Source organism: Pyxicephalus adspersus, chromosome 11, assembly GCF_032062135.1.
Source record: "Pyxicephalus adspersus chromosome 11, UCB_Pads_2.0, whole genome shotgun sequence".
Classification (NCBI taxonomy): domain Eukaryota; kingdom Metazoa; phylum Chordata; class Amphibia; order Anura; family Pyxicephalidae; genus Pyxicephalus; species Pyxicephalus adspersus.
The window spans coordinates 39,905,697-39,925,448 of record NC_092868.1 but is presented as its reverse complement, the minus strand read 5'-3'; the positions used below and the strand labels follow the sequence as shown (position 1 = coordinate 39,925,448).

The window sequence follows — 19,752 nt, the reverse complement described above, 5'->3', positions numbered from 1 at the left end:
GTTCTATAAATTATTCTGCCATTAGCTGAATCCTGGTAAATAAGATTAAAATTTTCTTTTTAATATTATTATTATTTACTAAGATAGAGGAGTCAGGATTGATTTCCCTTTCTATCCAGCATCTCCTAACCCAGCAGGCGCCACTTAGGAAACTCTTTTCTTTTTTAAGCTCCATATGTTTTCCACTTACTTAGTCCTAAGAATCCTTAACAAGAGCAAAGAAGACATCTGGAGGCAGAAGGAAAACAGCAGCACCCGGTACTGTAACTTGTATGGCATCGCGGCAGGAATTAGGGTCCAGCAGCTGGTTCTATCACCTTGGAAACTGCGGCCTGAAAGAAAGGGAAAACAGATGAGGGGGTCCCTGGACCAAAGCCCCCTCCCATTTATTTTTATTTTACAGCACTGAAAAAGTCATGCTTCATTTAGCCCTTTGTAGGTTTATTACAGAGTAGAATTGTAAAAAAAATCCGGCATTGTGCCCAGCTGGTGTTCTGAGTTATAGCCACCCAATGCAAGGTGTTCCCCAGACCTGACACAAAAAGGTTATAAAATAGTGAGTTGCCGGGGAATTAGGGTGATATATTTTTATACCTGCAGCCTGACTAAAGGCATGTCCTCATTTGCATGGAAGAGCCATTGTGAAGAATCAGAAAACGAGATGAGAAAATGTGTCCGAAAAAATGCTTTCCTTCATACAATGAGGTCAAATGCATCTTCGCCATTCAAGGAGCAGATTAGAACAGACAGGCGTGAAAGCTGGGTGTGAGGCCGACGTCTTTCTGTAGAATTTATTCCAGCCAATACATAAAAAAAAGAATAAAATTTACACAGTAGGGTAGCATGGTGGCTTAGTGGCCGCCCCAATGGAATTTCAGCATCTTTGGTTCAGTTATCTGCTAGGTCGGTGCAGGATTCTGGAGCAGAGGTTAGCTTACCCTTAGGGATTACATTATGTTTGTATAGGGGTCAGGGTTTTAGGTGGTTCAGTTTTATTGTAAGGTTAAATTTAGGGTTACAGTTTAGGGAGTTGAGTCTTAGGTTAAATGTTAAAGAGTTAGGTGGGGCTCATTTTATAATGTCAGTAAAAGTGTTGTGACATTATTTCTTTTTAAGCATTAGGAAGAGTTGAATAGTTATGCACTCATTTAAGGGATAGGGTAAAAGTTGAAGTTTATTCTGTTTATATTTTGCCTTCCCTGACTCCTCTATTTCTGATGCAGTTTTCCACCCCTGGATGTCTACTATCAAAGACTAGGCACCCAGGAGCAGTAACAGGTTGTCATTGTTGGACTTTTTTCAGGCACTCACGGCTGTAAAAGCCTAGCGGAGTTTGTTAATTTTTCACTTTTTTTTTAAGCATTTTTAAGCATTTGCAATTCAAATCTTTGGAGGTGACAGGAGTGACAAACTGATTCTGGATTCTACAAATAGCTTCCAAAAAAACATGCAGCAAAGCTGCCGCCTCCTACCAACTTTGAAATTAAGGATAATTAGTGGATTCATTAATATTAATATTATTATTAATATTATTATTATTATTAGTAGTAAACAGGATTTTTATAGTGGCATCATTTTACTCAGCACTGTACATTAAATAGGGGTTGCAAATGACAAACAAATGCTGACAGGAGGAGAGGACCCTGCCCCGAAAAGCTTACAATCTAGTTGGTGGGGGAATCTCTCACACAATAGGATGGGAGATATGTAGTGACGGTTTCAAAGGACAGAAGAAGATCGGAAGGCAAGTTTGAAAAAATGGGTTTTGAGTTCTCTTTTAAATGAGCAGAAAGTAGGAGCAAGCCGAATAGGACGAGGAAGACCATTCCAGAGAGTTGGGGCGGCTCTAGGGAAGTCTTGTATCCGTGCGTGTGATGAGGTTATGAATGAGGAAGTCATTAGTAGGTCATTGAAGGAGCGGAGAGAGCGGCTGGGGGAGTATTTTTTTTAACAGGTCAGAAATGTAAGTAGGACAAGAACTGTGGAGGGATTATTCATAGGGCCTGATTTATTAAAGCTCCTCAACGCTGGAGAGGATACACTTTTATTACTGAAGCTGGGTAATGCTAACCTGCTAACCTGAAATGAATTTCTTTAAAGTAATTTGCTATTTGCTAGCAGATCCATTCCAGTTTTGCTGGAACACCCAGGCTTCACCTATGTAAGTGTATCATCTCCAGTTTTGGAGAGCTTTATGAAATCAGGCCTATTCAGCCCAATATTAGCATGCTGTTTTGGAGTGCCAAAACCACCGGACTAATCTCAGCCTAAGTGTTAGGGTTACGGTCAGGGTGAGGGTACAATTTTATTGATTGATTAATACAGGAGTGTATAAAAATAAATACAATTTGGTAAAGCCTTAATCACTTTTGTTGACTAAAACAAATGAGTAAATGTATTCAATTATAATATTAACATTTAACAATCAATATTTTTAAATTACTAATTATCACATGGATATGCAATAATATTTTCTTTGTGTGAAATGGTACTTTCAGCCAAGAGATATATTTATTTATAATTTGAACTGTATAGGCTGAGTCAGCCTTTGACTTCCTAATGTGTCTTACATTACCACAAAATCTCTCTACAACAAGCCACTTTCCTGACTTTGTTCCCATCCACCTTTGTGCTTCTGTCTCCTCCTGCTGTATTCTCCATATTCAACTTTGTATGGTAAAAGGTTTTGTGGATACCTCACCATCATATCCATAAATGTTTGTTTGACATCCAAAACCATGGGCATTAATAATTTGTGACGTCCCCTTTATGGCTATAGCAACCTCAACTCTTCTATGAAGGCTTTCCACCCAGCTTTAAAGTGTGCCCATGGAACTTTTTGTATATTCATCCAAAAAAGCTTTTGATGGTACTGATGTTAAAAAAAGAAAACTTAGAAGGCTTATAGTTGGCTTTTTATTCATCCGGAAGATGTTTAAAGGCTTTCAATGTAGGCTCTGTGCAGGCAATGTCCACAACTTTCACACAAACCATGTCTTTATGGAGGGGGCTTTGTGCATAGGAGTGCTGTCATACTGGAACAGAAAGGCCTTGCCTAAACATACATATTTGTCTAGATGTATTTGTAAGCTGTAGAATTACTAGTGTCCTTTACTAGGATCACCTAAATGCAACAACTTGCAAAGATGCAGTGCAAAATCAATTTGAAAATCACTTTTTTTTGCAATCAGTGCAACAGCAATTTGTAAAGTATTGAATTCAGGCCAGTTTCAAAAACCCATAGTTGATTGCCAAAGTAAGCTAATATTTAATAATAATTAGATGTATAACCATTTTTAATATGGAACTAAAGTTCCATAGTCCAAAAGTACAGCAGGCAAGTTTTGTTTTGCACAGCACAGGTATGTCCCATCTATAAAAAAGCATATTTACCTGACTGGTTGCTATTTTTTAAATACACTTACTTATCCCTGGCCATCCTAGCCTGGCCAATCATGATGGCCGAAGATCCGACACCTGGAAGAAGAACAAGGGATAGCAGTGCCCAGTATGGAGCAAAGATGAGTGTAAATAAAAAGTTGTGATCTGAAAGATGTATTTATTTTATTGTAAAAAGGGACATTGTCTTTCTATTTTTTCATTTAGTTTCACTTTAACAAAAGTGGAGTTATTCTATAGGAGTACTTTCATTTTAGAGGATCTATATGGCATCCTGTTTAATGCCTGCCTTCATTAATCTGCAGTTGTTATTAGTTTTTTCCATGAACATGCGCAGTATTGTGTGAGATGTTTTTTTCACATATAAACATGACAGTTACTAATACTGTGCACTCAGCAGATTTCAAAGATCACAGATTTTCAGGGAACTACATGTCACTACATGATCCTAGAACAGTTAATTTTGCATATGAATAAAACACAATTTCTATGGAACTACAACAGCAGTTGTCCGAACAAAAGTTGAAAACACTTGTAACTCTGGTCAAATTTTAATCTCTGGTTTTGCTGACTGTACAACTCTGTACAAAGCGAATGGCGCTGTGAATGTTCTGCCAATTTCACCTATAATGTTGCCCTGCATGAAGTCCTTACATACGCTCCCAGATGTTTCTTTTTTTTTGCTACCCAACAGTGTAGAAAGGACTTGTCTTCAGAACTTCAACACACAAGGCCTAAGAAACTGGACAAAGGGGTGACACTATCAAGAATCTTGCTTCTACTTCAGATCATTGACATCCGTACACATCACTAAGGTAACTGTGACAAAGGAAAGCTGCGTGCAAGGGCCAGGGGTCACTGATCTCCTCCATTGTCCAGCATAAGGCCTGCACACTCTAGCTTACACATCTACTCTATCCCCATATTAAATGGAGAAAAGGAGAAAGGATGAGGCTTTGACAACGGGGTCAGGGCTACAGCCTTTGTGACACCCTTAGATGGTTAACAAGAAAGAAACAGGAAAGGGATTCTGAAGAGTGAATAAGGCAGCCCCTTCTGTCAAATGCTGGACAAATGGCTGCTCTGACCCCAGGATTAAGGGAACAACCCTTTTTAAAATATATACATGCTCCTTACTATTGTATCCACTGCCAAGATGAACCCAATGAGCCTATTACAAGTTACCTAGGTGCCAAATGTCAAAGGTATAAATAAAATAGAGGCTTAGTTAGTGACGTGATTGATTGTCAGCTTATAATGAGATGAGCAACTGAGAAAATGAGTGCAAAATGTATTCAGCATTTCTGCTATGTTTTGTGCAGATTACATATCAGTTAACTAGAATCATTTTATGTACATTTTGCTGTTTTGTGGGCGATTAAAACAGCTTACCTATTGTGCTGTATGTAGCTGTATATTTATTGAGAAAGTAGTTAGCATTAGTGGTGTTCGGATAGTTCCGATTGGAGTTGGATCTGACTAGCTTTTCTGACCTTGGTTTGGAACTCAGAATTCAAGCTCTCTGAGCGTAGAATGTCCCACATGTGCAATATAGTAGGTACATAAAAATCCCTAATCATCTTCTGTATTTCATACTGCCTAAAAGCAGACCTTCTGTGCTCCCTATTGCCTTTGAGTGCAATTTAATGACTGATATATTTAATTTCACAATAGTGCTATATTGGGGACAGAGGTATTCCTCATGGGCCCTCCGGAGCATAAGGACGAGACAGTTAAATTTGCTTTTACTTCTCTATAATTTTATACTGCCATTGCTAAACAATATACAGCCTACTTATTGTACCCTTTATATACCTGAAAATGACAAATGCTATAAAATTTACCTATCCCAACTATTCAGTGATGTTTAGAATTCACCAGGAGAATGAAAAAGTTAAAATCTAAACTTTCTGCCTGGAATCCCTACACCCCTCTTTCATGTTTTAAGCAAACAAAAAACATAATGTAACCAAATATACCACAATGTAACATATTGTAGCATCACTCTCAAACAGTCCTAGTAATTGTTCACCAAAAATAATCTTTTTTTTTTAAATTCTAATTTCGATTTAGAATTTCTAAATCTGGTTTGATTTTTCAACTGATCCAATGATATTCGATCCTACTCAAATTTAAGTTTGGCATGCCAGCATTCTGGCAATTAGTGCTACATAAAAATTAAATTTGTGTTGGATAGATTGATTTATAGATTATAGAGATTGCATATAGTGAGATGAAATTTATGTGATCCTTCCACTGCAATACATTTACCAAATACCTCTTTGCAATAGAGTTGAACTTTGAAGCAAGTTTAGGGTTCATCTGGCCAGAAACACTATCACTTTGCAGGACAGAGAGAATTAAGCTACATACACACTTCCAATTATTATCGTTGGAAAACGAACGACGAACGTTCATGCACGATATATATGAACGATCGTATAGCACCGATCCTGCACATAGAGTTAACGACACGATCGTTCGTAGATATTGTACACACAATAGATACGATCGTTTGAACGATAGAGGAACTATGTGCACGACAGGAAAGTGAACGGACGTTCGTTCATCACGCATGCTCTGAACATGGACGATCAACGAACGACCGTACACACGAACGATGTTCAACGATCGTCGCCCAATCCGATCCGCCGGTCCGGTCGTTCGTTTCCATCGACTTTCCTCGTTCGTCGGCGTCGTTGGTTACTTTTTTACGAACGATTTTTTGCCCAATCGATCGTTCGTCGTTCGATTGGAACGATAAAAATTGGAAGTGTGTACGCACCTTTAGTCACCTCTTTCTATTGACTTCTTCCTTTGCTAATTAGATAGACAAGGCATTGCTTGCTGCCTGATAGGGACACAGCAAGAGAACAACAATTCTCTGATTCAGTTAGCAAAGAAAGCTTTTTTTAAAGGTATCACTTGGACCAGAGGAGAAGTCAGGGTGGACCTGCAAAAGCCTGATAGTGCTAATAAAAGTATTACACAGAGCACCTAACTCAGATGTTGAAACAAGTGCACTAATATAGCTACAAGCAAAGTAGGCCAGCAAGAAATTCATGCATGGAAGCAGGTCAGTACGTATTCAATCTGCATTGTAATTCTGCCATTGGATGATTGGATGTTAGCAAGGTGTTGCCAGAGATAGAATTACTTTTAGGCCATGACCCCAGGGGCAAAGTTACATGTTCACTGGAAAGCCTACCTTTGCTGTCAATACTTCCTTCCTTGTAGTCCAACTCACCTTTTGGAACCTATTTAAAGATACCTATACCTGGGGGAATGTTTGTGAGTCACTGCAGACATAACTTTTACAATTCAGGATGATGCTAAAACCCTCTGGAGACAAAATGGCAGAAAATTATATCATAACATTGTTCAACTAAAAAAACAAAACATTACATTATATAAGCATCACACATAACACCACAACATACAATTACCACCTAGCAGCAGAAGTGCTGTGCAAAGTACAATATATGAGAATAGTTGTTGCACCTATTTCCGTAAATATATTGTGCTACCAACCCCACTGAACAACTACTTCTATCATACGCTGCCTGGCTAAACAAATCTTTGGGATGTGCTGGAGAAGACTTTAGTCAGTGGTCTGACTCTCCCATCATCAATTCAATATCTTGGAGAAAAATGAAAGCAACTCTGGATGGAAATAAATGATGAAAAAGGATAGACATAATGAAATAATAAATGAAATACCATACATGGAAATGAAATGATTATTGAATGCCATAATCAAAGCTACAGGTGGTCCAACCAAACATTAGAAATATTAGCGTGTGGAGCTTTTTATATTGTGCAGGCAAAATCCTGTTTTCTTTTGTTCTTCTTCAAACTTTAGCTTAAAAAACAATGTATTTCTAATTGCAGGTTTGCCTTGATTTTATTCTGTAAGGCTTTTTGTACACATTTCACTCTGCATATTACTAATACTGCAGTTGTTGGTTCCAGGTGCAGATTCTGCTGTAGAAGCATTTTCATTGTTTGCACAATTTGTATTTTTGCTTATATACATTCACAGGCTTGCTTTAAATGTATTCTGGGGAGAACTCATTATCTGGGTGCGAATAAAGTAGGGAGAGTTCCATGGCTGCCTGGGGGGGGTCACTAGGTAGCAGTTCTACTATATGAAAGTCATTTATTCCTTCTCCTATAGCATACAAGCTTTTTACTATTTCAAAGGTGCATCTTATGGTTCTCCATGTGTTGGCCTTTCATAAGCTTATTCTGGTAAAGCTTTTACATTTACAACAGTTTATTGCTAAGATTTGCTATGTACAATTTATTTCTTTTGCATTTTCTCACTTCAATATGTTCACTATATGATCATCATTTATGCTCAAAAATAAATAACTTTGTACTTTTTCATTTGGTCTTGGATTTTTGCATATACTTTCGTGCCTCCTTTTATAGTATCTTCCTTTTAAAATTGAATTGCTTCTTTAAACTTTAATGGTCTTTTGTTGTCAGAGTAGTGAAGCATTGTTAATATAATAATAAATAATACAATAATAAAATGTGCTTTTTGACTATTTTTTTAGAGACTGTGTGACTGTAACTTTGAGCTATATTTGTATCTGCAGTAGTGTATAATACTTGTTATTGTACTGTTGTGGGCCCATAACCTGTTAGAAAGTTGGTAAAGATATGACCATGTGGTATAGCCATGTGGTGATGGACACATGGCCGTGCCTGTGTCCACCACCAAAGGGGCAGGAAGTTACATCATTACCATGTAGTTCCGCTGAGAATACCTGTATGAACAGTGTGCTATCACCCTGCCTAACTGCTGCTTTAAATATAACCCTTATCTTCTTATGTGGCTAGTTCTTAGAGGAAGAACCAATTGTAAACTCAATGGGCCTGATTCATGAAAGCTCTCCCAGCTTCACTGATGAAAGTGTATTCTGTCCAGCCTTGGAGAGCTTTCATAAATCAGGCCCAATGTCTTGTGCTGTGAAAATATGATTCATTTTTATCAAGGATAAATATCTACTTTTACAGCAAAAGTAAAGTGCTGGATCACACAGCCAAACTTGTGTATGTTAACTTCTAGACATCAAAAACCAAAACATTGCGTACATATAACAAGCTAACTTATGGCATGATAACCCAAAATCTCTTATTTGGTCCCCAAGCTATCAAACTATACCTTATACATCATTACATACTTCTTTATTACTTTGTACAAGGTTGTTGCACAATGTTTATGTCTGTATAAAGAATATTCTAACAGAAAAGCACATTGATATGTCCCTCCTTTCTACAAATTTGTAGGGCTATGTGTTTTATTTGTCAGTCATCAGACTTAAGTGATGCCACTAATGGACAGAGGAGATTCTTCAACCCCTTCAATCCAATGTCACAGTTTCAATTCAGACTCAACCAGAAACCTTTATAGGGATTTTGGAAGGGGCTCTGGCATGACAACACAGGAAGAGAAAAAACCCGAAAAAGGCAAAGAACACATTTGTTTAGTGATTAGTTGGTGTCTGATACCCCAGAAAAGGTCCACACATTTGTTGCCTTGTAAAAGACATTATTTTTCTTTGGCAAGCATGCAAATCAAAAAATCTAGCATGAATAGCTGTTTTTTTAACTTTGTTGTTGGAGCACTTCTTTAAGTTGGCTTGGTCATTTTATGATCAAATCATTGGAAAATACTACCTGCTAATTGCTGTACTGTCCACATTCTGTTACATAAAGTGGTCTCCCCAGCTAACTAGTTGTGTGCTGCATGGCCAGTCTCCTAAATGCCCCCATTCATTAGTCCTGCAGGCAGCATCTAAATGACGTGAGTCCTCCTCCCTGCCCCACTGCAGGAGAGAAAATGATGATAGTGGATAAAACAGGGAAATTACTTCACCTAAATTTAAAAAAAGAATTTCCAGAGACAGGATTAAGGAAAAACTGAGATAGGGGTGCTGAAGCAGGAGGGGTAAAAATGAGGATTAAATATCTAACTAGCCCAGACATGGCTTATTTTTTATTTTATTTTACCTCCTTAGGTGATAACTACCTGGGACATTGTACTTTTTTCAAAACTAAAATTTTCAAACATTCTCATTCCTTTCACTTATATGGATGATTTCTGATTTATTTGCTAAAATCGGGGCCAAAAAACTTTAAAAGTTATATAATCAGCATATAATTAGATTAGGAATCCAGTCTCAGTTTTATTTCTTACTTCACAATCTCTCTCCTTAGATTTCAGTTTTGTAAAAAAAAAAAAATCACAAGTTTACCCCTCTGATGGAATTAAGCCCCTCTTCCATTGAAGTGCCAAAGCATTAGAAACAGTATCTTTCCATTGTCAGCTTGGAAGGGCACGGCTCCCTCTGTTCAACTCTGCTATGGAAGAAAAAGTTCTCACACTGAATGACTTGCCGTGCTGTCCAAAAAAAAAAAAAGTGCCTCCATTAAAAGTTTCCCATTGAAGGCAGTGAATGAAAATTGTGCCATGGAATTCACTTTCTCTGAATGCACAGGGTCTTCATGAAATGTGAAGGGTCCAATAGATTTCCCACAATATTTGTACACCTCCTTTTGTGAGGATTTCTCCCTCCATTGAAGCAGAAATCGTTAACACATCCGCTGTAAGGCATCGTTCTGCTGCTCATTAAAGGGGCGGAGAAGGAAGAAAAGGGGGGCAGGGCAGGCGGCCCCTCCACAATGCTTTTCTGAAGGGTTCTCATGTATTTATAAGAGGAATTATAGGAGATATAATGACCACCTGCTTATATTCATTCTCAGTGTGACACACAGTCTGGCTCTTAGGCCAAATCTTTTCCATGAGTTTTAAGAGATTACTGGTTGTGGATAAGCTGGAGAAGAACCACAATATACACTTCAAAATTAAATGAAAATTCTAGCGTAAACATATTTGGCACACATTGTGAAGTAGAAGAGACAAGTCTGGCCATATGTATTTGCCCAAGTACTGCAGTTTGATCTGCAAAGATGGATTGTCAAGGTATCAAATCATATTATACAGACCACCAATTAGGCCCGGGAGGTCCACCTAGTCAGGACATTTACTTTACTTCTTCAAGGATCCATCCACTAGAACAGATATTTTAGTAATACTTAGAGCTTGGTGTGTTACCTCTGTGCCCCTGGAAATCTCCCTACCATAATTCCCTATTCTTTTCATGACCATTGTGAGTTTTTGGTCTTTTTGGGTCTGCCAGTCCTTGCGTGTGTTTCCACTACTTGTGTTACATTCTCTAGAACATAAATAAATACAAACAGATCAGAAACTCTTCATAATTGGTGAATTGACCTTTTAATGTTACAGGTTGGTGTTCATAGGTTTCTTTCTATTGAACATACTGCATTTCCAAAAATATTTTACTTTTAGCAGAAATCTGAGGCCCAGATTTATCTTTCTTTCTGTAATCAGTACAATGTTATCAAGAGAAAATGCCTTCAAAACTGTTCTTGTCATAATCAGGAACTTCATGGGCAATCAAATAATACTTTTCTAAGCTATTTATTTAAATGTGTGTTTAAAGTTGCTTACAGAAGTTAGAAACCTCAGAAGGGCTCAAATAGTGCACTTCCAGGGTGGGTTTATAAATTGTTCCTCTAAGATCTTACTTAGAATACTCAAATATTTACCAACGTGTCAAATCACTCCAAAAGCTGGTTGCTGACAATCTTCTATTATATACAATTCAGATTACTGGGTTATCTGATATATTTTTTGGTATGAAAGATCAAATTGGAAAGCCATATTGGTCTAAGTGTACTCAATATGACTGACTCAAAGTGTCTCAATAGCTCTGATTTAAAAAAGCTCTCTAAGGCTGGAGAATATACACTTTCATCAGTAAAGCTGGGTAATCTAGAAAACCTGGAATGAATCTTGTCCAGAATTGAAAACATTTCATGACGTTTCAGAAATCCATTCCAGGTTTGCTGGATCACTCAGCTTCACTGATGAAAGTGTATCCTCTACAGCCTTGGAGAGCTTTAATAAATCTGGGAAAATGTGTGCTAACTTTAAAGAAGAAAAGAAGACCCTGTGAGAACATCTTCCCTAGCACTAGCATGAATAATTTTTAATTCAAGAAAGTAATAAATAGTAATAAATCAAATAATTTGTTTATAGATTAAAAGAGAACAGTGATATTTTTTATTATCAACAAGTACAATGATTTGGTTAATCATGGGTTTCATTCAAGCCTTAAAATAACTCAGATGAGCATTGAATAACTTGTATATTGTTTATATATGAAATTTTACAGTAAAGCTATAATAAGATAAAAAAAAAAGTTTACTGTAACTGGGTACCATTGGTGACATTACACTTAACACAAAAACAGATTTTTCAATAAGAACTTGTTGGATTTCTTCTTTGTGAATCACCAGTTTAAAGAAGAATTTTAGTTATGGTAATAGCAGAGACATACCCGAATATTCACACATTTAAAGAGTAATTGCAATTTCCATGTCTGGTAAAGCTGTCCCAGATTAGTGTGAGATAATGTAACATTTGTCTGTAATGGACCCAACAGGATATTCTCTCATGGTGGTCTATAGAAAAGCTCACTAAGGAACTCTGAAAAGTTTCATGTCCAAAAGGGGGTTGGGTGAGAGAGTATTTCTGCAAAAAAAAAGGTTTTCAGTCCCCTCTGTTACAAAAGGAGCTTGAGATATTCCCGAAAGAAAGTTCTATTCTAACAGTTTCGATTGTCCTTTGGTTTCCTTAGACTGGAGTTTCTTGCTTTAACAAATGGGCCCAATTAGAGACAAGTATTGACCAATCTCAATGCCATAAATGTCTTTCCTCACAAACTCATTCTGCTTTTTGTCATTTATGGTGGGTGTGCTGCTTACCCAGACTTTTGCCCATGAATATTCTCAAGGATGGGACTAAATACTTTCGGACATTTCCACGTTTATTTTTTCCCTCTCTCTCTTTGTGAACTTTTCTACTTAAAGGTCATTGTGAATACTGGATAAAGCACTGAACAATATAGCTGGGGGCATCCTTAGTGTACTTGACTGAGTGGAGGCACTAAGGCAACATGACCTGTGAGCTAAACTCCTTTAGCTGAAACTTATGAAACATATTTAGAACTGTGAAAACTGTGAGTGAAAATGAATATGTGGAAAATAGACCCCAATTGTGTAAATTAAGGGAACATTTAATCTTTACAAGGAATAAACATAAATAAACAAACCCAGCAGAAATCCCTGAAAAATATCTATCTTTGACATCTTACAGTGCCCTGTGGGCTTGTGATCTCTATATTATGGTGTTCTCCTACTACAGAATTGAACTTGCCCCCACTACGCCTCTCATTGCATTGTGCCAGATTCTCTAACACATAGAGCTCACATAGCAGTGGACATGGTATGTTGGAATTCTGACTATCTTGCCTGGATAGCCAGTGGGATGCAAAAAAAGCCCTACAAGCAACAGATTACATTTTTTGAAAATTGGGACATGTTTAAAAAAATGACAACTTATGGAGATGCAATGGGCCTGATTTATTAAAGCTCCCCAAGGCTGGGGAAGATTGACCATCATTGGAGAACCTGGCTGATCCAGCAAAGTTGGAAAGGATTCAATCTGAATCAAATCATTGGCCAACAAATAGCAAATATGTTTGAAGAAATCAATTTCAGATTCAGTCATAATAAAAAAAAAAACTGACAACCATAGACATAAAAAACATGAAAAAAAGTTTGAAAAAGTAGAAGAATGAAATGCCGCATGTTTCTTTTAAGGTATGAAAGGGCAAAAACACATGGGTTTTATGGGAGAGAATGCTTTGAGCTTGTTTTGAGAATACCAGTGCATCCTACTCTTCAATTTCCAATAGAGGTCAGCCACAGGAACAATTTAAGGGCATCAGTGGACAGGAGTATGGGCCATTTGAGACCAGAGGTGACTAGCAGCCACAACTGGGGTCCCAGATAATCCTCTAGAAGTGAAGAAAAGGAGATGGGGAGCATTTTTTGCACATAGCAGCAGCAAGTTGCTTTTGGCCACCTGGTTACTGTGCCATGGTCGCAACCATTTACACTGCAACTAAAAAAGGGCCTTATAGCGGCCTCAACCATTGATGCCTGGTCTCCAATTGTAGGAATAAGCAAAAGGGGGTCGGGTAAGGTATGGAATAATGTATTTGTGGTTTGGTCACCCCAGAGAAAAATGTTGCTACAGGTAGTCCCTAGGTTAAGGACATCCTAGATATGAACAGGGCTTCCCTGGTCTTTCGTGTGCAGGAAGGAAACTTGGAGGGGGAAGCAAGGCGGTTTGCATGACTTGCAGAAGAAATCTTTTGCTAAACACAGCTGAGACTGAGCTCTTCTGCAAGCTCTTGTCACTTTTTATTGACCAAGACAAACTCTGCAGTTGTTTGTTTTTGCATATCAAAGCACAGCTTGCTCCAGAAGTTAATGATTTAGTGTTTTTTCCTTTTTTTTCCTTTTTTTGTGATTAACTCACAGTGAGGATTTTATACAGTAACTGACACCACACTGCCTAATAATATGTTGAAACAAACATCTGTCCTAATTGCATTTATTAAAATAATTTACCTGATCCGACTTACATACATTTTCAACTTAAGAACAAACCTTCAGTCCCTAGTAAATCTCTAAGCAGGGAGACATTAATAAACACCTTCGGCCTTGTCTTTACATGTAAAGCACATATAAAATCAAGTTCTAAAAAAATCTCTCAAAGTCAAAGAAAATTCACAGGTAAAGTGGTTGACCAAGTGGAGATGCAGTTCCCCAGTTGTTGGAGCCCTGGATACATGGTCATTTTACCATTGTTCACCTTTATACCAGAATCCTCTGAAGAAAATTCAGAATTTGTAGATTTCTGAGGGGAGGTCCTGCAAAATTTTTAAATGTGAGTAGATCAGACAACCATTTAGGTCAATAATGTGTGGCATGACCTCAAAGACCTTGGTCACCTTTTCAATGGAGATGGCAAATATTGCCAGACAGAGAACCTGGGTTCTACTTTAATGAAACATTTAGATGCTAGTAAAAAAAAAAAGTAAAATCCTTGTCTTCTTACATCTGCTAATTCATGTGTGAATGCGTGTTCTGATGGTGCTAATAATGTGATGGAATAAAGACTTAAGTTGTCATTACACCGTTATGTGATAAAAAGTATGGTTGTGATGAATTCCACAAAAAGATTTAATTTCCTTAGTAACAAATTATCACTTTTGAACCTGGCTAGGATGTTCAGATGTTTTGAATGAATGTATACAAACACTTGAAAAGCATACAACAGGGACAGCTATAGGTTGGTCTATTCCACTATTTATGAGAATACAATTTAACTACAGCGTTTCAAGGATGAACATTCCATTACATGAACCTGATGCTGTAATATTATCCCTATGATCATACAATTTGTCTTGCCTTGGATCAACAATATGTGGGGGGATCAGGAACACCTTTAGAAGGTCTCGGGTCACATCTATCCTCATACCTGGGTGTAGTTGTATCCCTTGAAATGTGTTTTAGCTCCACACAACTTCTAGTGACACCAGATGTCTCATTGCACAATTAGATTACATAACAGGCATGTGGATGTTGTAGTAGAGCGGCGGTTAGTGTGGTATGTAATGTTTGAAATCTTGCCTTCTTGCCTTGGTCTTTCTCTGTACACAGCCACAAATGAGGGAGTCCACACAACTGGTTAAGTACCCTACTGGTTGCAACCAGCTTTTTTGCATTTCCTGTATCAAATAAACATAGACAGTATTCCTGCCAACCAAAACAACTTATGAAACATATAGACAGATGAAAAAAACACTAAATACAAAAATAAACTTAACTTGCCTTAACATTAATAAGGAACTTTCAGCATTGCAGTTGATATATGCACTGTTAGCTGCTCCCAGCTTTCACTGCTTATCAACTGCAGAGTTTGACTACTGCTTGGTCATGGTGGTTGAGTGAGGTTAGGGTTGATTTGTGGTTCTTCCTCCAAAATAAAATAAAATGAATGGGCACAAGCAACTTTTCAAAACCTTGCTGCGATCCAACACAGCCACATTCAAATGCATGTTCCCAACCACTCTCATTCAGTCGAGTATGATGGAGACCACGGTAGAGCGCTGTGGTTGGGTATAAGCCTGAATGACCCAAACTATACAGGCAAGACATTCTGTACCTGATTGAACTTTGCTGTCCAGCCCCACAGAACAAAGACTTTCTAAAACTGCCAGTACACAGTCTTCTTTTCTTTCTCACTCGGTCTGAAGGCCAAACACAGCCCCTATTTCAAGGATTCAGAAGACAGTTACTTGCTTTATATAGAATGACCACAGATGTGGCATGGTTGGGCCAGATTAGGCCAACTCAGTAATATATATCTGATATTTTTACCCATACTGGTTTTCGCCTTGCATATCTTACAGCGGCCGAACGAGTGGTCTCAGCACAATGGAAAAGAAACTGATTTCAGGGAACAGAGCAACCTGCAGCACAGCACCGGATGGAGGTTCTTAACAATTTTCAAACACAAAGAGAACTAAGTTGCTAGAACTAAGTAATTGGTCTGTATATAGGAATGACTCCGAAATCGGTAAAGCTGGATGGAAAATCTAGATACATATTGATGGCATCTATCTAACATACACACAAAACACAAAAGTTACCATAGAGCACCTATGTTCACAATTGTAAGATTTTATCACAAATTGAAAAGTAAATTGCCTTCTCAATGCCTTATATGGATCAGATAGGAAAGTAAGAACAATTGAGAGTTAGTTTTTTTTTAATGGTTTAATGGTTTAGTATCACCACTCCTGTTTATATCAGGAAAACAACTAAAGCCTCGTACAAACATCATACGCATATCAGGTGATTGTCACTGGAAATCTTTCATGATCATTTCTAGTAGTAGATGAACAAAGGAGCACTGTACACACTGTGCTCTTCAATGGAGAGTAGAGGACAAGTCACTGGCATCCCACTGTGCTATCCTCCATAGGAGTGCTCAACAGTCATTTCTGCTGCTGAAAATTGAAGAACAATGTTGGGGGACCATTGTACACTTTTTAGGTTTGTGCCCAAGATGAATCTGATATGTGTACGTAGCTATATGTGTACCAAGTTTAAGCCATTGTGTGGTATTTCTCATGATGCAATAAGTAAATCCAATGTAGTTTATATAAGCCATGGTGTACTTAGCCCTGTTTATATTATTTAAGGCATGCTTCCAGCTCCACAGGTGTATTTAGTGTCCTTACCGATCCAGTATACCAGATATTATTTATGACCTTGTTGAATGTCAGCAGATTTGAGATAAGAGAATACTTCTAGTCATGTGTGTGTTGTGTGAGAAGTGTAGCCTGGGGACTGAGCTATTGTATTATCTTTTCATCAGCTACAATGCATCACTAAACTGTACAAAAGTGTGTTACACTAATGAGTTGTGATAGCTTACTGGTTATAACCAACCACAGCCACACAGTAGTGCCATTATGTGAATTTACTGTGGGTCATAGGACAGAAAGACTTTACTTTACTTACTGTAAACATTTTGTACAGGTTTCAAGTAACCTTGATTTAGGTTTGGAGTCAATTCCACAACTGGTAATAAATGTGTATGTAGTGATGGGTGATTTAATATTTATTTAGTAGCTTGTCAATTCATCCAGCACATTTATTAGCCAGGGATGCAGTGATTCTATTGACTTCAACAGGAATGCCAATTTGGCTGGCCAATGAACCCATTAGTTTGTTTTTGGGGTCCAAACTCCACGCAGACACTGTGCTCAAGAGGAAATAATTCCAGAATTTCATATCCTCAAATATTATTATTATTATTATTAATAAACAGGATTTATATAGCGCCAACATAATATGCAACGCTGTACATTAAATAGGGGCTGCAAATGACAGACTAATACAGACGGTCATACAGGAGGAGAGGACCCTGCCCCGAAGAGCTTACAATCTAGTAGGTGGGGGAATTTACACACGAAAGGATGGGAGATATGTAGTGGTGGGAATTAGTGATGGTTTCATAAGACAGAAGAAGATGGGTAGGCAAGTTTGAAAAAATGGGTTTTGAGTGCTCTTTTAAATGAGTAGAAAGTAGGAGCAAGCTGAATAGGACGAGGAAGACCATTCCAGAGAGTTGGGGCCGCTCCAGAGAAGTCCTGTATAACCAAATGAACATTGCTTAGTGTTTTTGTTATCAAAGTAATTGTTTTTTAACAAATAGTAGAAAATAAATTTACGTTTCACATTGATGTTGGACCCAAAGTGAATAATTAAAATAGTAGTTAAGAAGTTAAATGATGCTCTTAACTTGACAACTGACACTTTAAAAACAATCCTGAGATAGGGAAACAGGAGTCTAGAAATAATTATTAATTAAAACTGCAAGCTTAATGTGAATTAGGTAAACTTTATGACTTCAACTTTTCTACACTTACACAGCCTACATTATCTTAATCAAGTTTTGTGCAATCCAATAGCGCCCTAAGAGTGAACAGGTGCACTCCAAGATTCTTTTATAAAGTACCAAAGTAATAAGCAGGTAGTCTGTGCTCCCTGATTGCATCTCAAATTTCATTTTGATCGAAGTATACCTTTAAACCATTTTATAATGAACAAAAAAAACATCCCAAAATCCTTTTGATATTGCTGTTTTTTATGGTAATAAAAAGTTATTATTTTCACAAGGCCTTACAGAATACCGAAATAATTATGTAGGGCAGAGCAAGGGTACATGATTTTGTAGTGATTGTCTGGATACCTGCAGGCATCAGTGTAATGAATGACATCTTAATTAGTAATGCTGGGCTAATTAGCAACTGACATAATCATCACCCTTTATTATATGCATTCTTTCATTAGATCTGCACTTTTCTCAGTCTTTTTATTCATCAGTCAGATTCATAACACGCAGTTCCTTGACTTTGCATTCCCCATAATATTTTTGTATAGGATAATTAGCTTGTACAGTGTTGAGTTGAATGACAAGATTGATCTGAGTCACCATCAGTCACCCTCATGACCAAAAAGGAGCAGAGACAAAAGACGACCTCTCGCTGTTTGATAAATCACTGCAAGGACCTCCATCCATTGTACCCAAGTAGGTTATCAATCAGAGGTGACATGCCAGGACCCTGTCCTAAATCACTCAATAAGATCAGTCCTGCTCCTTCCCTGTGCCACGTGACAATAACTTATGGTAGCATCTTGGTGCTTTCTGCTCACCCAGATGTTGTCCATGTGTTGGGATAAGTGTCAGTCCTTAGAATACTACTCAACATATGGAGAATACAGGCTTCCTTTAGACCTTGAAAAAACTACCATATGCAAATCAACCTACGTTGTTGTATTGGCACTTAATAATGGATCTGGTTCTTTCTGCAGTTACTTTTAAAATGTTGTACAGCTTGTTCCCCTTGCCACTTCGTTTCAGCCCAAATGTACAATTCATAGGTGGAATTGTTCAAATACTTTTACAAGTGAGGTTGCACGCAGAATAATGATTGAAACAATGTAATCTCATTGCAATGTGAAATTTTGTGCGGCTAGTTCAAAAAAATCTAAGCTGAACATTAAGAAAAAAAAGTAATTAAATCTTCTAACAGCATTTCGATCTTTATTGCAGAAAGTAGAATACGGTTTTTAATCGGTTACAACAAAGTTTGCTTTTGTGTTTGCTATCGGCACCCATTTCACATACTTTCCACATGTCACTTTTGCTGGATAGCCTGGATAGTCTACATATAAAAATGTTGGGAAAAATATAAATAAATGAAAATAAGGAAATCATGTACTAAAACTATCAATAAAGATGTTCCCTATTTAATGTACAGCGTTGCGTAATATGTTGGCGCTATATACGCTAAATCATGTTTATTAATATTAATAATAATAATAATAAAGATGTTAACTCCATACCAATACCAGAATATAATTTTTTACTAAACTGTGAAAAATGGTAATTCCCTTTGCTAAGTAAAAAGTCTTAAATCCTTTAGTAAATCAGCTGTAATGCTGCCACCTCCACTGCCTGTTACATAAAGAAAGAAAAATTGATACATTCTGTCCATTTTTCATTTTTTGCAAGCAGTTAAACTGAAAAGTCTGAATATGTCTTTGGCCCGGGCAGAAATTACAAGAAGCTCTCATTCAGCTATATCCATAAAACAGCACAAAATGAGTGTGCTGCTGTTTAGTCGATGGACTATCAGGCGGCCCTACTTGTATTGTTAAGCTGCGTACACACTTCCAATTTTTATCGTTGGAAATGAACGACGAACGAACGACGAACGATCGATTGGTCAAAAATCATTCGTAAAAAAAGTAACCAACGACGCCGAC

General features: G+C 37.5%; 1 long non-coding RNA gene across 1 annotated transcript in view; it reads right to left on the bottom strand.

Moving 5' to 3' along the window:
- The window catches only part of LOC140340742 (uncharacterized), a 100,673-nt gene that overhangs the window by 2,753 nt on the left and 78,168 nt on the right, over positions 1-19,752 (bottom strand). The window contains exon 2 of the long non-coding RNA XR_011922724.1: positions 191-332. This is a non-coding gene — a long non-coding RNA (uncharacterized lncRNA). The remainder of the gene's footprint in view (positions 1-190; positions 333-19,752) is intronic.